Source organism: Halichoeres trimaculatus, unplaced genomic scaffold, assembly GCF_033239565.1.
Source record: "Halichoeres trimaculatus isolate MK-OKI-2021-1 unplaced genomic scaffold, fHalTri1.1 fHalTri1_scaffold_24, whole genome shotgun sequence".
Classification (NCBI taxonomy): Eukaryota; Metazoa; Chordata; class Actinopteri; order Labriformes; family Labridae; genus Halichoeres; species Halichoeres trimaculatus.
In genome coordinates, this window is record NW_027437202.1 from 5,655,411 (window position 1) to 5,675,487 (window position 20,077).

The 20,077-nt window shown below is 43.0% G+C and overlaps 1 long non-coding RNA gene across 1 annotated transcript in view; it reads left to right on the plus strand.

Annotated features, from left to right (window-relative positions):
• The first annotated feature begins 9,438 nt into the window (after nt 1–9,438).
• LOC141786157 (uncharacterized) overlaps nt 9,439–20,077 on the plus strand; it is a 64,639-nt gene continuing 54,000 nt past the window's right edge. Inside the window, exon 1 of the long non-coding RNA XR_012597635.1 lies at nt 9,439–9,509. This is a non-coding gene — a long non-coding RNA (uncharacterized LOC141786157). The remainder of the gene's footprint in view (nt 9,510–20,077) is intronic.

A 20,077-nucleotide genomic window follows, 5' to 3' on the forward strand; every position in this document is an offset into this window, starting at 1 on the left:
GAATAATCGGCATTTACACGAAGTTATACAATTATTCCAAGCACTCTACAGCCGTGCCGTGCCGTTACATTTCTATTAGAGCTTCATATGAACACAAAAATGTCCGGTGAATGCTCTCCCCGAGGACACAGATGTGAGTTTCGTGCCAGACGCGTCGCACGCAGAGGCGCACAGGCCCGGTTTCCTCTAATGATCCTTCGCCAATTATTTGGCGCAGACGTGGCAACTTAAGGCAAACTTTATTTTCCTCTTTAATAAGCTGTGACCTATTTGTGCTGCCGCGCCCTGGGTGATGCCTTTTTGTCATTTTGTGGAGTAAAAAGTCGGATGAAATCCCTGTTTTTTGTCTGCGAGGCTCAAATAGGAAAATGGTGATGTGTGTGTGTGAAGGTATGTCTGGGAAATTCTTCTCTTAAAGGAGAGTGTGTTAAATCCTTCTGGAATTTGTAGAAAAATTGGTTAAAGAAGGTGAAAATGCACAGGAAGTAGGAGGGAAATTGTTACATTTGAAACACCAGAAACTACAAAGATGTCTCGTCCTATCATGGTTTAATTTTTCCAAACACAGCCCTCTCTGCTCGTCTCATTCCCCTCACAGGAAGGGTGCAGAAAATATTTGCAGCAGCTGTTTTCGAGCCACAACTCGAAAATAATTGTATTAATGTTTAACTCGCTGACCTCTCTGTGTTTACCTGCCTGATGTGGCATTGACCCCTCCATCAGTGTGAGTGTGTCAGGGAGAGTCGCACACAAACACACACACACATACACACACATGGTGGTGAGATTGCAAATAACAGATAAAAAGAGAGAAGGAGAAACTTTCTCATCAGGCGACCGTAGTGACGATGAAACGGCGTGAGCTCGCCGTGGTCAGGCAGCACAATGCGCCTCACACTGCGGTGACAGAGCAGCATCAGTTCTCCCACGAGAGAAGAGGGAGGAGAAGAGTGAAAATAACCCTGTGGTAGCTTTGAAACCGAGAGGATTAATCTGAAACACATTTATCGTTTAGTATCTGATGTTTCTCAAGGACTTATCTCGGTTTTTAAAGAACTTTGTGCCACACACAAGAGGAACAAAGAGCAAAATGCTTCAATACACTTTACTAAAACAGGTACAGAGTCCTTCAGGTCACCTTAAACAGACAATGGGAATCAGAGTCACACAACACACCTGTCTCAGCCCACCTTCTGTCAGCGTCACTCAGTTCAGATTTGGCTGCATGTGGCAAAAAACAGGAACCAGTTTTATCTTGTAAGTCCTAAACCGTCTTATTGAAGTTCCACTTTTCTGTTTCAACCAAAGACTGAAAAGACACGTAGGAACCGCGACCATGGCGTTTAAACACACACTTCTTAAGAACTGTTTTAGAACAGAGGCTTGATTTGAAGTTATCTCACATCAGCAGCAGCTGTGGCGGTGTCCTCAGAAGGAGGACGTGATGACAAACTTTTTGATGAGTTTGGTGACAGCTGTGAAGCTGGAGTCAAAAATAATCTGGGAGGGTCAAAACTTCCACCAAAGATGTTAAACATTTAAAGGATTATCTTTACTTTTCAACATCTTAAACAGGAGTGTGGTGAAGGAAAATAGAGCCATCATCTTGCAGAAGTAGTTTGGATTCTTTGACCACATCTTCCACCCATGTCTGACAGAAAGAAACTTTCATATTTAAAGCTGAGGTTTGTCAGCTCTGGCTCCGTGTGTGTCTTAGGCTTTGGTTAATGTTCCTGAAAACATCATATTCCTCTTTTTTCATAATGATGTCATCAAAAGTTCACTTTGCTAAAAGGCTGCTGTGCCACACGAGGACTCCTTCCTCCTGCGCTCTCACACTCTTCTTTTTTTTTTTTTGCAGAGCGAGACGACTCTGAAAAAAACGAGACAAAAAAAGGGAATAATGAAAATAGAAAGGCAGAGAGCGGGAATAATGATAGTCCTGGCACTGATGGAGGTCTGGAGGTAAAGACACATGAATGCAGAGGTTCCTCTCTCTGTCTCTTTCTCCGTCTCTCCCCCCTCTTTTTTCTCTCTGTCTCTTTTTCTCCCCCTTCCTCTCTTCCTCCTCTCTCCATCAAGATGCCATTATTCAGGACATTAGCGAAGAAGAGCTAAAAGCTCTCACTGTCGAGGAGGGTCCCAGGGTCCTGTCTGAGAGCCGCGATGCAAACGCACACACGCGCCGGCGCGCACGCACACACACTTGGGCTGGAGAAGTAGCGTGTAGTACAGGTGAAGAGGTAAGAGGTGGTAAAAAGGTCTTATTGCAGATATTACCAGGTAGCTGTGCTGCTCTCCTCTCTACTGTGGCCTAAAACATGGACATTAGCTGACACAAAGAAAAAAATAACAGAGCTCCATAAAGTGAGTCACGCTGTGCTGCAGCAGGATGGGTTTATATATACTCTGTGAACTTTGATTCTCTTCAGCCGCTCTCAAAATGCCTTAAATAACGTGCACAAAGATGCAGAAAATTGCTGCATAGTGTGAGTGAAATTAGAGAAGATTGGTGCAGCAGATGATGCAACGGTTGAGGGAGATTTTCAGACGGTTCTGGGAAAGTTTATCTCAATGCAGCAAGTTTTAAAACCAAATCTCCAGATTTTATCTATGCAGACAGGCGTGAAACTCACTACATTTTTTTATGAATGTTGGCTGATACTGATATCGATATTGATATTGTTGTTATGGCCGATATTCGTCAATATCCATTTTGGTAAAAAAAAAACAAAAAAAAAAAAACAACAATCTGAGATGATGTGTCGTGGTATTTCATCAAGAAAGAGCGGCGCAATTGTGAGAAAAGACGACCATGAAGAGGATCAAAGGATGAAGCGCCCGGGATGAACATGATCAGAAATGTAGGTTTTGTCTGTTTTTTGGATCAAAAACAGGAAGAGAGACATAAAAGAAGAGAGTCCACTCTTCTTAGGTAGTTTTGGTCTTTACAAAGTCAGAGAAAACAATATTATTTGGGTCTTGAAAGATGGTTCAAGAAGCTCTGAAAATGCCAGCAGCTAACGAGTGAATATCGGCCGATACTGGTAAAATATCGGCCGATACCGATATTTATACCGATATATATGTGCATCCCTTGCTATATTTTTATGCATTAGCTGCAGAATGATATTGAAACAGGAACACATTGTTCTCCATGGCAGTTAGCATTGTGTCATTGAGCAGGTGTTTTTGGCTAGTTTACATTAGCAATCCTACACAGGTGAAAATAGCATGTCTCTTTCCAACCAAAAATGAAAAATCAGCAAAGAAAATAATCAGTTTCATCCTGCATGGAGTGAGAAGTTTTTATTTATTTTACGATCAAGTCCAAAAACCAAACCAATGTCTTCACTCTGCGCTCCTCCTACTCATGTAACATGCATAATCTGCAGTACCTCAAGCGTCCACTTGGGGCCAGCTCTAAAAGCTGAAGAACCTCCATCAGATCCTATATGAAACTCACGTTTTGCAGCAGATTCAAACTCGCTGTAAATGAACTCCCTCAAAGTTCATTTCTGCCTTAAATTTCCAAACTTGGCTCTTTAACTTTTCCTATTTGTTTTGTTTTCTGAACGCAGGGCCTTGGAGGATTTTTATAATTCATCCCCCTCCGTCTCCTCTTCACTTTTTTTCTCCTCCCATCACAATTACCGAAGTACAAAACCATCAGAAATTATTCATCTGTCCCTTTTTTTTCAATTTACCATTCTTTCTTTCAGTTCCTGTATTCCTGTGTTTTTCTTCTCTTTATCAGTCCTATGGAGCCTTACGCCGCTCATGTATTTATTCATGCTTTCTCTGCCTCTGATGGGCGACATGGACGGAGCTGAATAGACGCAGTGTGTGTGTGTGTGTGTGTGTGTGGACCTCTTCCATTGTGCTGACTCGAAGAGAAGGTCTTAATCTAGCCACTGCCATTACTGCTGCTGAAACCTCCAGTCTCCACCGCCCCCTCTTGCCCTGATGTCGTGCCCAGCCGCGGAGGCCCTTTAGTGGGCCGCTTGGCAAGCCTCATCAGGGTCTTGGGTCTGGAGCTTTTGGCCTGGATCCCCTCATCCTCATCCTCCAGCACCAACGCCCCCCCTCTTAACATCCCCACAATGAAGCCTCCGTCCTGGCCCGACTTGGCCCAGAAGCCGCCTTCCTGGCTCGGGTCCTGGACGCTGGGAGGGAGAGGGAAAGAGACAGGGAGCGGGTGGTGGGGGAAGAAAGCCTGTAGCTGGATGTGCAGCGGAGTGAGGAGAGGTGGAGAGGCTAACAATGCTATCAGAGAGCTGGCGTCCGTCTCTTAAACACACGCACACACACTCACAGGAACACATATACCGCTGTGTTTGTCTTTATTTATCACAGCTCTTCACACATAGCCGACAACAAAGGAAGAAAGGCTGCAAGCAGAATGGAGAGGGTCAGAAAGAGGAGAAAAGAGAAAAAAGTGGCAGAGAAAAAGAGAGAAACTGAGCTTAAAGAGACGGGTAAGAGGGAACAAACGGGAACGGCAAAGACAGAGGGGAGTAAGAGGAGCGTAACGGGGAATAAAAAAGTGGTAAACAAAGAAAAGAGGGAGCAGGAGAGTGGAAACAGAGGGATGAAATGAGGAAAAAGCAGACGTGTTTTCCACCAGCCTGTTGGCCGAAGCCTGTGTGACATTGTCAGGCCTCTTGGATCCCCATGGAAACAAAAATCAACATGTTTGCTCAAAATGCTTTCATTAACGCCTTGTAGCCGAGCCAAAAATGCAGCCGCCGACGAGGGACGAGGAGAAGCTGAATCAAAAAATCCCAGCACAAATAATGCAAACAAACAAAGGATAAAAAGAGCAAAAACAAACTTAGTAAAAGCAGTTCTGTGGTTTTTTCTCCTGAACATCTACTCACTGACCCGTGTCGTTTTGTACACAAAGAGACAGGCGGACGTTCAGGACGTTTTCCTAGTCGCCATCACTTTGGGGATCAAACTGTGCTCGGTGTAATAACGCTGCCATGTTTGCACGCAGTATTATAATGATAGCCTTTGGCACATTAGAATAAGCTCTGGACGGGGAAAGTAGCTTAGACAAACAGTTTGATTTAGTTAGCTGACTTGTTTTATTTAATAAAAATCACAAAAGATAAAAAAGAATTAACCTCTGAGCAGATTTCCGTCTGATTTGGATTGTTGAAACCACATTTTTACTCCGTGTCAGTGTCGGTGTTTAATATTTATCATGTAACAGAGAAAACAGGAAGTTTAATCAAGCAAGGAGAAAGTAGGACACACACTCAGAGAGCTGTGTGTGTGTAATCAATTAAAGCATCCTCCTCTCCTTTCCTTTCCTTTAATTGAAATTGAATTACACAGATCTTTCTCCGCCCCCATGTAAGAAAACGCCCGCGGGGGCCGCTCTGCAGCCGAGCCGTGCTCCCGTTTAACCGCCGAAGAAGTTTGAGGTACAAACACGGCAAGTAATAAGGTTGTTAGGGTATTAAACACAGACACACACGAGAAGCATGCATGGAGCTGAAGTAACGGGGTGATTAATGCTGAAGCTCAGTGTAGCTGAAGTAAACATGTCTGGAAGGAACAAATTGATCAACATCATCATCTCAGTGGTTTTTCTCTCTGCAGGGTGGAGAAAGAGCAGAGTAAGCCTGAGTGTGGATGTCTGCTTTAGGACTCTTTGGGTTACAAGTGGATGGAGGTGGGTAGAAAAGTTGAAATTGAAAGTAAGATTATGAGAGATAATGCTTTGATTTAAAATATGTGTTAAAAAATGAGTCAGAAATCCAAAAAAAAGAACAAAACGTTCGCTAAAGAGATAAAAACTCCCCAAACTGACAGTTCGGAACAGGAATAAAGCGAGCGGATGCAGACAAATGAAAGACAGAGACCTGAGCCAAGCTGTGATTTCCCACTAAGAGTTAGCTCTTCATCCGCCGCTGAACCCGGCCCTTCAGCAGAACAAAGCCGCTCGTTTATCGTCCATTTTTCATCTCCAACATGCAAGAGAGCTCCCTCCCTCTTTTTCCTCTTTCTCTCTGACGCAGTGGGATAACCCTCACCCTCACAACCTCACACCCCCCCCACCTCCCTCCTGCTGCACACACACTCTCACACACTCCAACTCTCTGTTTGATATAGTTCTGATAACACCTCGCACTCCTCCAAATTCTCCCCACTTGTTGGAAGAAGTTTTTTTGAAGTAACACCCCTTCCTGTCTGGGCGTAGCTCCACCCCCCTCTCCACTTCAGGTCAAGAGGCGTTTTGCCTCGGCTCTGCCACCTGCTGTGTGATCGCACATAAACAAACTGAACACTCGTTTCCTCCTGAGCCATACCCCGCAATCACTGCGCCAGTAAAACCTCACACTCCATTTACCTTCAGCGCAGGTGACTGCCTGGGCACTGTGTGTTTGTGGAAGTGTGTGTGAGTGTGTGTGTGTGGAGCAAACACAGAGTTAAGAGGATGTGTGAAGAGATTCAAACATCAAATAGAAAATCAAATCTTAAGCAAAGAAAACTTAGAAGGGGCTGCTAGCTGAGCAACCACCTGCTCGTTTTAAGGTACTTCAACTGTTATTGTCTTGTGATTCCTTCAGGGTTTAAGCCACAAAAGCACAAAGAGGTCAGATCTCCTGGTGGGCTGCAAGCTGAGCTACCAATTATTTCAATTAGGGCCTCAAATTTTCTTCACACTTGAGATGCTTTCAGCATCTGTTGCTGCAGATAAGTTGGTATCTGCAACCTAAAGAATGACAGTCATGGTGGGCTGTGAGCTGAGCTGGTGCTACCATTAGCATTTAAATCTTTATAATGACATCAAAGTGACTCAAATCGTGTAGAAAATCATTTGTGGGCGTAGTAGCCTCTAAAAATCTTGCCTCTCACTTGATGTACAAGGAGGGGCTGCAAGCTGAGCAACCACCTGCTTGTTTTTAGGTGTTTTGAATGTTTATGTTATTTCTTCAGGGTTTGAACTATAAAAAGCACAGTGAGTAGCTAACTACTGAAACAGAAAGGTCAGATTTCGGGGTGGGCTGCTAGCTGAGCCACCAGTTATTAAAATACAGCCCTCAATTCTTTTCAAACTTGGGATGACTTCACCGTCGGTCTTTGCAGATTAGTGGGTTTCTGAAACCCAAAGTATAAGAGTAATGGTGGGCTGTGAGCTGAGCTGCTGCTAACTTTAGCATTTAATTCCTTTAAATGCCGTCTAAGTGACTCAAATGGTGTAGAAAGTCATCAGCATTCCTGCTTTATGGTTGAAGTAGCCTCCAAAAGTCTTTCCTCTCACTTGAAGTACAAGTAAGGGCTACAAGCTGAGCAACCACCTGCTTGTTTTAGCTGCTTTGACAGTTATTTTCTTGTTAATTCTTCAGGGTTAATACTAAAAAAGCACAGTTAGCCGCTACCCACTGAAACAGAAAGGTCAGAATTCTGGGTGGGCTGTGAGCTGAGCTACCAATTATTTAAATTTCAGCCTCAGATTTTCTTCTTGTGGATTCCTTTGGCATCTGTTAAGTTTCATGGTCTACCTTGTCTCCTTTCTGAAACCAAAAGAATGGGAGTCACTATGGGCTGCTAGCTGAGCTACCATATATTAAAATGAGGCCTTGATCGAGGGCCTCAGTTTTTTCAAATTTGGGATGCCTTAAGTGAGTATTGCTGAAGAGTAGTTGATTTCTGTAACCCAAAGAATGAAAGTCATGGTGGGCTGTGAGCTGAGCTGCTGCTAACTTTAGCATTTAAATCCTTAAACGACGCCAAGGAATTTTTCAAGCCTCTAAAATCTTGCCTCTCACAGATTTGAAGTTTGCTTTTCTCAAAGCTAGCTCACTACCCCTGAAACGGGTGATATCAGGAGTTTAAAGCATCTCTCGTTGGAGCTAAAGCCCTACTGCGCTTACACCTTTTGCTTGAGCTGTGAGCCAGGTTTGATCACACACTCTCTTCTGCCTTCTCTCTTGTGCACAAAGAGCGTCTCTTAAAGCGGCGGATAAATCTATACTGTAAGAACGAGATGGTTAAAACCACCGTGTTATGTTTACACCTTTGTCCAGAAAGAGCCTCAGCGTTCGAGCTGCTCTGCAGAGATGGCTTGACCTGCCGCTCACCCTCCATCTTGTTTGTGTACAGCTTTATTTGTTGGAAACAACAACAACAACAACAGCGACCAGCCTCTGTAATTATTCCTTAGTGCTGCTTCACTCACTGTAATTATACACCCATACGGAGTGTGTGTTTCTGCGTATACACACGTGCAGCAGTGGATGCGACTGTGTTGATCTTTGTATCAGGTTGTGTGTGTGTGTGATGAAGAGAGAGATGGAGGGATGAAGGGACAACAAGCTGAGGTCTTTGTTGCTAAATGACAGTGATTCACCATCAGGCCACCCATTTAGTTTAAGTGTGCTGCTCATTTGCCCGCGTGTGTGTGTGTGAGTGTGTGTGTAGTAAGTGTGTGAAATGAAGATGAGAGCATGTAACAGACATAGAGGAAAGGAGGGAGCAGGACAATGTGATGAAAAGTGTGTGTGCGCGCTGTCATCAAGACCTGGCAGCACACCAAACCCTGTGTGTTCTCCTGCGTGTGTGTAGGAGCATCTGTATTCCACATCGGGGTGTGTTAGCATCTGTGTGTGTCTACATAAGGGCCTTTTGTAAGTGATAGTTAGCTTGCGCCCTCTCCTTGTCGCTCCTCTCATGCAGAAATTTTTGAATTTTTGCTCCGTCTGATTTTCAATCTGGCAGATAAGCACCATGTTTGTGCTGTTTAAACTCAACCCCTGGGCTCTTTTCAGGGAATGTTTTGGTGCTTTTCCGCGGTTTTATTTGAAATGAAGCTTCGCCGCGTTCTTTTAAAAGGCCATGGTTTAACAACATGTCTGAAAATAACTTCTTCACAGCTCATTTACCATCAGACTAAGCAGGGGATTGGAAATGATGATGATGGTTTTTGAAGCCTTTCGTTCTAAATGACCACCAAACTCATTTGAATTTGCAGGTTTTTGGTTGCTTTTTATGCATTTTGCAGAGTTTTTTTCCGCCAAAATTGTAGCTTTAAACTGTTTCTGTGTCAGACTTTGATCATAAATGTGCTGCAGTTGGTTTTCACATTTCAAATTCATAGAAAGTTGAGTCGTATACGGAGTAGTTTGGCGTCTGAAGTGTCTCCTCTCAAGGTCACAGCCATAAAAGATTAACACACACAGACAAAAAAAAAAAACACTGCAAATTTTTATGAATTAATTTCAATCCAGAGATCTTGAACATGATGCAAAATACGAAAAAGTTTCCCAACTCCTAAAGGTGCTTCATGCACTCCTCAGAAAAGTCTGCTGAGGCGTTTCCTTGCCCCCTCCAGCTGAGCCTGATCCATTATTAATGTCTGAACATGGTCTCTAAGGATCTGCCATCCATTATTAATGCCTGACAATTTCTCTCCTTCTCTCCAAGGACCTCCTTCTGTCTCCTCCTCATCATCCCTCCTCCTTCTTGGACCCCAACTGGAGAAAAGCTAATAACAGGTGTGTCCTCCCTCTTCCTCCTCCTCCTCCTCCTCCTCCTCCTCCTCCTGTTGTCCCATCTTCAATCCGTCTGTGACTTCTTCCAGGTCACTAAGGGATTCCTCGGTGTGTTAAACGTGCTAAATGTGTGTGTATGCAAGTGTGTGTGCCACCTGGGAAAGGTGGCAACCTGCTAACCATGTGTGTTTGAATTAATAATGTATGAAGGCTTGTCTTACTCCTTAAGACGATCACACACACACACACCTGGTGTGTGGGTTTACACACAGCTGCTTTTTGTCCACATCTGTATTTGATCAGACGCTTTAATGTGAGTTTACCTCCTCAGCTGCTCTGTTTCTTACCCTAAAGGAAAGAAAATTGAGTCCTTAAAAGAAAAACAGGATGTGTGTGTGTGTAGGTGTGAGAGCATGTGTGTGTGGCAGGAACAGACGGTGACATGGCCTTTTGCTGGCATGCAAGTGTTCTCAGGTGCAAGAATGTGTGTGTGTGTGTGTGTGTGGAGACAGTTATTCTTTCCTCAGGTGCGTCTGGCAGTTGTCTTATTGCAACAAACCCTCCTTTATTTATTACCCATAATCCTTTGCAGCAGATTTTTGGGGTGCAACTTGCCCCATCTGCAGCTCTCATACCTCAAAAGACGTACTGTCCCTTTAAGAAGAAGTAAGAAGGTGAGGATGCAGGGTGTTCCAGGGTTTCGTTTGAGGTCATGTGACTTTTAACGATGCTTAATCCATTTCCTGATTCTCGACGTCTAATCTTCCTAAACATCTCGCGCTCCTTAACGCCTCCTTGTAATCAAACACAGATCTTTAGTTTTAATTAGAGCTCAATCTGCGGCGTGTGTGTTCCTGTGAACTCCATAAATGCCACACATTCAACAAATAACAATTAGACTTAATTAAGATGATTAAAAAACTCCTATCTAATCCCTCTACACTCCCTGTTCATATCTTACACACACCACCACTCTGTGTGTGTGTGTGTGTGTGTGTGTGTGTGTCTTCACGCTCCACGAATCAAGAAGATCACTGTATAATGACTGCAGGGAGTGTGTCCTCAAGATACACACACACACTCACACACGCGGAGGCTTCATATTCACAAACAAACATGTCCTTAAGACAGATGAAGCTTATCAATAGCTGTTAATTAAATTCTTGTGCGCATAAATGAAAGACTTAGAAATGCTGTTTACAGTGCTGTGTGTGTGTGTGCTGCTTGTTTGTTTGCTTTAATGAAAAGATTTCACCTTGCAACACTATTGGTTGTGGGAGGTGTTTGTGTATGCAAGTAATAAAGTAAGCAAGTGTGATGGTTGGTGCGTGCGAATTACCCTAAAGTAAATGACGAGCGAGGGACGAATGTGACGGGAGATGAAAAGATTTTTTTTCTTAGAAATTCAAACTTTTCTGCAGATTTTCAGGAAGTTTTGCACAAACTTGCACAAAGAATTTACTTTTTGCACATTTGGATCTTAATGAGGTTTTGAGTAGAGCTACAATATGCAAACGCAAGAAGGAGGAGTGTGACAAAAACACTTTAAAGTTACCAATTAAAATTTTTTTGGGCATGCTTGATGCGAGTGTTTCCAGGAAGCTTTTGGGAACGTTGCTCCAAGTGGTGAAGACGGCTTCACGAAGGGCATCAACTGTCTGGAACTGACGGCCATTTTTATATACGTCCCTCGTCATCCATCCCCAAATGTTCTCTATTGGATTTAAATCAGGGGAACATGTGGGATGGTCCCAAAGAGTGATGTTGGACCACCCTGCACCACTTGAAACTCCAGTTCTACTGAATGAAATTTTTTTTTTTTCTCATCAGAGAATCAAACTTTTTTCCACCTTTCAATGTCCCAACGGGCAGTCTTGTGGCGTTGAAGGAGAAGAGTTCTTTGCATTTGTTTTGGAAACCCTTTCCCCGCAGATGCTGTCCGATGGTTATTGCACTGCAGTCAGCTCAAGTAAGGGCCTTAATGGGATCCTCCAGCTCAGCACAGGTGTAACTTTTTGGGTTTACCTTTGACTTTTTGGATCTTTCAGAAAATGTAGACTGACTGTCTTACTGCGTCCAACCTCAGCAGCAATGGCACGTTGCAGGAGGCCTTGGGTATGCAGCTCGACAATCCGACCACGTTCAAGAATAGACGGCTTCATAGCTTCTTTTAAGTTCCAAATGTCTTCTTGCTTTTTGCATATTGTAGCTCTACTTAAAACCTCATTAAGATCCAAATGTGCAAAATGCATATTCTCGCAATTTTTCAACTAGTCTTAAGATTTTGATCAGGTCTGTATTTCAGCATTTGGCGTGCGCTCACCTGTGAGGACTGTATTCAACAGCCTCCGTCTTGGTTCGGCTACAAATGCAGCGCCTCTTTTCTTGAAATCCCTCATCCCTCTCGTTTGCCTTATCCCGTCTTATCCCTCCGTATCTCTTCTTTCACTTCCAACCGCCATCTGTTCATCTGAAGCCGAGAAGGAGCTCAGTCTCCTCTTTGGCTCCCGTTTTTTTTCCCCCCTCGCTTTTAAACTCGTTCTGTGACACTGGCCCTGTGCCCTTGGCTCTCGTTTGTTGGAAAGTGAGAGCTTTTCTTTAAATCCGTGTCGCTCGATGGCCTCGTAAGGGCTTCGGCGTAACCTACATGGCAGTCTGAGAGGCAGTTGGATGGAGCGTTTTCCTTTTTTTTTTTTTTTTGAATTTAAGATTTCAAAGCAGTAAGGTAAATAAAAGAAAGAGGAGATGCTCTCCTGTCTCCTTGCTCCTCTAGATTAACACCCTCCTCCCTCCTTCTTCCCTCTCTAATATCCCCTGCTTCCCTCTCCAATTCCCATCCACCCTGCTCCATCTCAGGGGCATATGTCAAGAGGAAGCAAGCATCTGCTCCTTGAGTGGGATTTTGTGTCCGCGGCTCTGCCGCTCTGTGCCAGAAGTCCGTCACTCGCGTGGCGGCAGCATGGCCTGGCGAGGAAACGGGACATGAACCCGGGAGGAGAGCTCTGCTTGATTAAATTCGACTGTCTGTGTCTTGGTTTGAGTTTCTCTGCGGTGGATTTCTGTGCAGCAGGGCTCTTCACCAGAAAAAAAAAAAAAAAAAAACAGAGCTGCACCTGGCGTTGAAAGGAATCAGGCTGAAGGACGGCGAGAGACAAAAGTGAAAACGTAACGGGGATTAAAGGCAGGTTGAACAAAAAACACAAGTGTTTGCTGGTAGTGAGGATGAGTTATAAGCCAGTTTTTGAGGACAGACTCTTAAACGTGAAGGCCAAGTGAAGCGAGTTTTGGAGGAGCCAAGTAAGAGGTGGGAAGATGTGAAACATTCAGATGGAGCCGTTGGGTGAAGGAGCTGAACCTGCTGAACTGAGAAAATGAGGAAGCAGCGGTTTCCAGCTCCAAACAGTCGTATTGTTTGAGTAGAATTACTGTTAGAAAGATGAGAAGCTTCGGGAGGTGCCAACTTCAGGAAGTTGAGGAGTTTTATTTGGTCATGATCAGGCTGGTAGAGATTCAGTGTTTTAACCACTGAAGCTGAAGAGGAGGGGTGTTGATCTTGAGGTTCTAGATCTAGATCAGTGGTCACCAACTTTTTGAGCCCAAGATTTGCCTATTGAAGGTTTGAGGGAAAATGGAAAACACATTATGTATTTCCAGTTTTAACGAGCCTAGATGTATGAATTACACTCGTCTGTTTTGCTTACCTGCTGAAACTCTTTAGATGCTATAACTTTTCCTTTTACATGATGAAAAGATGGAACTTTAACGTGTTTAATAATTTCTCAATCAGTGCCATTCAGTTACCTGCAGTTACCATCAGTTACATGATTCATTTTTCTATTATTTCCGAGATCTACCTGGGAAGCTTCAAAGATCGACCAGTGGATCGCGATCCATGGATTGGCGACCCCTGATCTAGATATGACTGTGCACGCTTTACCTTCAAGATAAATCACCAGAAAGATCAGCGGGCTCACATTTTGGCTTCACTTTTTGACACTGGGGCGTGTCGCACATGTTCAAACGCAGGAAATAGCTCAAAGTTGCAATAGCAAGCTTCACCTCTTGATTGAGTGCATCTAAAAAATAATGCGAGAGGATATTTCGAGTTCAAAACAGACGAATAGTTCAGTGGATACGAAACTCACCTTGAGCCAAATTATAAAAAAATATATTTTTTCTTGATTTTTAATCCTTTGTTTTCCTTTTTATGACATTTTCACCCGTTTTTATTTATCAGAAACGCCGGTTTGAGAAAACATCAGTAATGAGGCCTAAGCATATTTAAATTACCCATCATGCCACACGTCTGCACACGCAGCATGCACTTTTAAGACCTCTTCGCTCTCCAATTTAGCGCAAGAATAAACAACAGCGAGGGGAAAGAAAAGAGTAAATGTGTCATTAATAAAAAAGGAAGACGAGCTAATTGTGTTGCATGCTCTGGAAAAATCAAAAATCCATTAGAGAGGGGAAAAGGACACTGAACGAGGCTTTTTTTGTAAAAGCAGATGATGTCTCACAAAAGAAGAAAACCAAGAGCGCTTTTACCTTTAATTTAGTCCTATATCCTCGATTTAAGATGTTCTCCATGTGTGCGCTTGCCTCTGAGTGTGTGTGTGTGTGTGTGTGTTATTGTTGTCCTCTGCTTAATGCATTCCAATGAGACATGCAAGAGGCAACTTCATCTAATCTCCATAAATGGCCGTACAGTTCAGGAAGGTCAGCCACACACACTCTCTCTCACACACACACAAACATTTGTCCCTAAGAGAGGGAGCATAAGGAGACGTAATTGAGAGAAATTAGAAGAAATGATGGAAGGCTCGGCTGGGAGCAGGAGAGGAATGAGAGACACAGAATGGACTCTGGGGTGAAACAATTAGCTCTGTCATTTAATGTTTGCTCTGCTTAACCGGCTCAGAAAGGTCAGAGCTCTCCGGGAAAGATAAGTCATGTTCTCCGGGGAGGCGGCGCGTCTTAAAGGTGGTTTCCTCAGAAAGTGAGAGGAAGATGATAAAACTCCAGCGAAATCCTTTGATTCCATCACTTCCATCTTTCTGTTTTCCTCGTATTGTTCAGAGGTGATTCAGCCTCTTCCTCTTTGTTCAGCTTCACCTCCATCCGTTTTTGATTTCACCTTCTTTTTTTTTTTTTACACTCTGTTTTTGATCCCTGCGTGAAACCTGTTTGGAGGGGTCTCTGGGGCGGGTCAGCGCTTTGTGTGTGTGTGTGATGTTGGCATTACCCGATGTCTCTTTGAGGCCATCTGGAGTCGGCACATGTGGGAAAACCTCTGAATGTGCGAGTGTGTGTGTGTGTATGTGTGTGTGTGACTTTGACATGCCAGCACATTTGTAACAGATAACATCAGAGTTGATTTGTAATGTGTTTACAGCAGCTGAAACAGACTCATCATAAATTAATCACACACGTCCAACCCCTTTATTCTTCCTCTTAAGCTCCAGAAAACTTTGTCTGAAAGTTTGAAGCTTTCTCTTTTTTTTTCAAACAGGGTCATTTTGATTCCTCGCCAATTCGATGAATAAGATAAACTGGCTCTTCTCCTCCTGCCAAGGCAAAGATTTTATCACGCTTTGTTATTCAGATTTCCACAGCGTTTCTCCTCTCTGTGTCTTCACCTCTCCTCCAAGCTGCCAATTCAAAATGCACGAAATCTGAGGAAAAAGTCGAATGAGAGGTTGCGTTTGTGGCGCAGAGCTGTGGATTAAAGAGAGAGAGACGGTGCAGGTTTGGGGTGGATGCAGTTGCCAAGCGGGGTGAATAATACATGTGAGGGTGAGGGATGAAAACGTTCCCCTCCTGTTGTGGTCCAGCGTCAGCGCTGTGTTTAATTTTTCTTGTGATTAAGGATTTATATCGATAAGTTAGAAAAACTCCCTGAAGGGTTCACGCAGGCGTTAGAAGCAGCAAAACAGTTTACAATCAGCTCTTTCTGGATGTAAATATGTAGATTACTATGGAGTACAATGGCTTCCTTGCCTTCAAAGCGGTTACCAATCCTTTTTATTCAAACCTCAAGGGAACTTTTTTGATGTAACGCAAAGATTTATCCACATACATGTGGAACAGATGGGAATAAGCAATCTGTAGCTTTATGCTAGCTCTCTGCATTTCCGAACTTTGTTGCAAGCGTGAATATTTTAGCGTAATGCTCCTTTAAAGACCCAGATTTGCAGCTCAGATTTTGGATGTAGGAACCAGTGTACGGTGAGTGAATGTTTTTCTATCTATGCTGTTTAGAAGTTATTAGGATTGTTTGATTTTCCAATCAGAGGCGCAGCTCAGGTCATGTGACCACCCGGCGGCCTGTAGCTGCATGCATTAGCTTCTCTTGTGCAACATTTCCGCTCCCATGCATGCACGGTTTAAACGAAGCCAGTCGGAAACAGATGCAAGACATCATTCAGGCTCAGTCCAGTCAGCTCGAGCATAAAAATTTTGTGCATTTTTGCAAATATTAAAGACTTTTCGCAATCAACGTCATCCAAAACAGCCCAGAAATATTCAAAGGAAGTCCTTATTTGGGCGTGTGATGAACGCCCCGACCCAAACATCCATATTTAAGGCCCGAGCATGTACAGGGATATAAACATACACAACCCTCTGACTGTGATCAAGAGAACAATGTTCCCGCTCCCCACAGCGATCCCGCTCCCTCTTTCACCTTTCCTCTCCTCGTCTTTTATCTTCCCCTTTCATCCCTCGCTCAATCCCATCAGGCCTGGGACCTGAGCAGCTGAGCTCTGCCTCCACCGACACACACACACACACACAGATAGCTAATAATTTGTATTCACGCTTGCACACATGACCGCACACACACACACTCTCAACACTTTTATACATTGCCTCCGATTAATTTTCTTCTTTCATTTGTTTGAATCAAGACCCTTAAGAGTGCATACAAACGCTGACCTTGAGACACAGAAGATTAGACACTTGAACTCCGCCTGAAGAGAGACGCATCCTCCGAGTGGAGAAACCTTGTGGAGAAGCGACAACATACTTTTCTAAGAGATGGGAAGCAGGCACTTGAGGGAAAATTAAATCTCTCCAAGGATGCAGTCGGGGCATTGAGAAAAGATTGGCGTTTTGTGTCTAAATACATGTACACTAAACGGGCTTAGCTCGCTCATCATTCGATTTTTTACCTGTTTTTGTTTGTGGGTGGATTCATTAATACGGATTTAAATGCTCTTCGGAAAGTGGAGAAACTTCCCCTGTAAGGCTGAGCAGAAGATTTTTGTGTGTGAGAAAGTTCTAATTTAAATATTTGTTTTCTCTGTTTGAAGGATAACGAGCTTTCTAAACCAAACTTGGAGTATAAAACATGTAATTTAAATCTTTTCAGACCAAAGTCAGAAGAAAGTCCAATCAGTTCTTCCAACTGATTCTCCAATTATAAGCGTCTAGGTCATTACCTTGTCTTTTATGTCTTTTTCCAATTATTTCTCATAATGCCAACTCTCCTTTTTTTTTTTTTTACCTCATCATGAATTGTGAACAGGCGTATTTTCCTCTTAAATTGATTCAGCTTCTAAAGAAGTTGTATGAGCATCTCAAACCAACTTTCAAATGGTTGATATCTGTTGCGCATATTTTCTACATTTTTTGTGAGATTTTCAAGGATACAGTGGGACATTTTTTTTTTCCCGCCGCCACCGCCGATCTACAAACGTTGTTATAAAGCGTCAACAATCAGATACATTTTCCGAGAACTCGCGCTCAATGATGCAGCCTTGCCCTTTTTGGATGGGGTCGGAGGCTGTTTAGAAGAAGCCGGCGTGAGCACTTTGTCGTTAATTGGTTTGAGGACGACGGGTTTGGAGCTAGCGTTTTGGCAGTTGGCACTTTGGGTTTGATTGAAGCGTTGGGCGACGATATTAAAGGGGCTGTGATGAGTTTGAAAGTGATCTTTAAAAAGTCTCTTTTCTAGATATATGCCGGATCATAATCCACACTTTAAAACGAAATTATTAACGTCAATATAGGTTATTTCAAAATGAGCTTCCAGATTGGAGTTATCTGTGTTTTTCTCTGCTGAAAACGATTTCTGTGATTAATTTTGTAGTGATGGTGGACACTGGAGCCTAACTGTCAGACAGAAAAAGGACAAAGAGCAGAGGAAAGATAGACAAGAGAGAGATAGAGCACGAGCTAAAGGCTAAACTGTTTGAGCTAATATTGACTCAGTCAGCAGTTATTCTGCAGTGGTCTGTTCAACCTTGAGAGTCTATCAATAAAATGAAGAGTGAGGTTGTGCTATCTCTGCTTGATTTGCTAACGTTACACAATACAGGCAGCATCGGGCTGTCATTAGCGCTACATTTGGATAGCTACTTAGCTACTGTGTGGACTGACTGTTTGTATGTTGTCATGCTAGCCTACGCATATGTCTTAGCACCAGGCTGCTAGTAAAGCTTTATTTAGCTGGTTACTGATGTATGGTACATACTTACAATGCTAGCTTGTTGTCATGTTAATAACAATAGCGCTACATACCTTACCGCGCCGCATTGGAACTGGTAAAATGTTGACTTAAACCAAAAACAATTTGTTGAAAGTCATATCTTTATTTTTATTTATTTATTTATTTATTTATTTATTTATTTATTTATAATGATGATAATAATAATAATAATAATAGTAATATAAAATATTTTTAATAATAATAATAATAATAATAATAATAATAATAATAATAATAATATATATTTAAATTTATTTATCTATTTTTATTTATTTATTTTTATTTTTTTCAAATTTACTTTTAATTGTAATTTTGTAAAAACATGCTTACATCTATTTTTTTGTACATATCAGGATGTTATTACCCATTTGTCGAAATAAAAATAATTAAATGCCAAAAATAAATGATAAAAAAAGAATCAAAAAAGTGACATCTTTAGGACAGTGTGCGTAACACTCCAGGCCAGAAGGTGGCGCTGCAGTCAGTTAAAACCAGATCCTCCTCATAGCATCTTAAAAGGAATGATGTGAAATAGGAATATTACACAGGGGAAGCGATGGATAAAGTATAAGCAGTTGGACAAAAACCGCCAAACCCTCATCCTGTTGAAGTCGACTTTAACTTCTAATTTGTTTCCAAAGCGAGCCACCTTCATTGTCTTATTTCAAAACTGCTTTCCAGCCGCAGGTCACGACCTCTTCACGTCTTTTAATAACGACTTCCAGCGTTGATTCAGCTCTTTGTCCCCCGCTTCATTGTCAGCAGGAACTTGCCGTAAAAGTCAAGGTTTTTTTTGTTCCTACTTTTGAAAGACTAGTGGAGCAGACTGAGGCAAAGACAATTGATTTCAACTGACTCACACACACACACAGATTGAGGACACACACACAGGCGGTGGCGTAAAGATGAAAGAATCAATCACTCCAAACTTTCTGCGAAACCACAGGTTGCGTCGCAGAGGGAACGGAGGGATGAAAGGCGAGGAGAAGTGCGAATGAAAGAGAGAGGTAGAGCTGCGGGGTGACTGACTGGCAGGGATGATCGCATGCCAAGCCACTGTCACTGGCACTTAAAGGGCACGCACACACACACACATAACCTCACACATCTGAGTACGATACGAGTCAAACACCTGCAAGAATCAGCACATGTTGACTAAAAACGACTAAAAACACACACATAGATGTACACACATACACAGGAAGGCTCAGGCACACACACACAAACACACACACACACATAAAAATGATCAGCTAATGATGTTTTGTTGAAAGTTTCCTCCCCATCTCTCCACTTTTCTCTGTACCTGTCTGGTTACCGCAACGCCCTGGGCCTGTCACTCACACAACAGTGCAAAAGATGATTTAAACACACACACACGGACACACACACACACTAATTCATGGTGGGCGCCGGTGTACAAGTGACGGCTGGTGCCCACATCAGAATGCAGGTTGGAGGTTTGACATTCCTGGAGGCTGTGTCCGTCTAGCCAGTTAGGGGGAGGACAGCCAATAACACACACACACACACTCTAACACACACACACATTCACACACACACACACTGCCCTGACTATCTGATGAGTCTAATGCTGATCCAAGTCAATAGTGAGGAAAAAAAGATGGCTTTTGAATGTGTGTGTGTGTGTGTGCTCATAGGTGTGGTCCTGTATGTGTTTTTCCTTGATGCTTGTCTCTGTATGTGTGTGTGTGTGTTTGTGTTAGTGTGTGTGTCCTGTAACAGTAATGAAGGCAGTCTGAGAGATTATCACAGTTGGGCGCTTGCAGACCTCAAGGTTAAAGGAGCACAAAGGCGCAGTAGAAAACAGTGTGTGTGTTTGAGTGTGTGTGTGTGTGAGGGAAGGTGATTATGTGCATGCCTTTGTATAAGGGAAGGTATGTGTTTTTTTTGTGTGTGTGTATGTGTGTGTGTGTGAAATTTTAGGACAAGACTGCAGAGCCTCAAAATGCATGATTATTGATTTGTTGTTGCGGCGAGCAGAGAGGATGGTGATTGGCAGGACTCAAGATTTGGTCAAATACTCGAGGAATGAAGGTGGAATTTAAGTTCCAGCTGA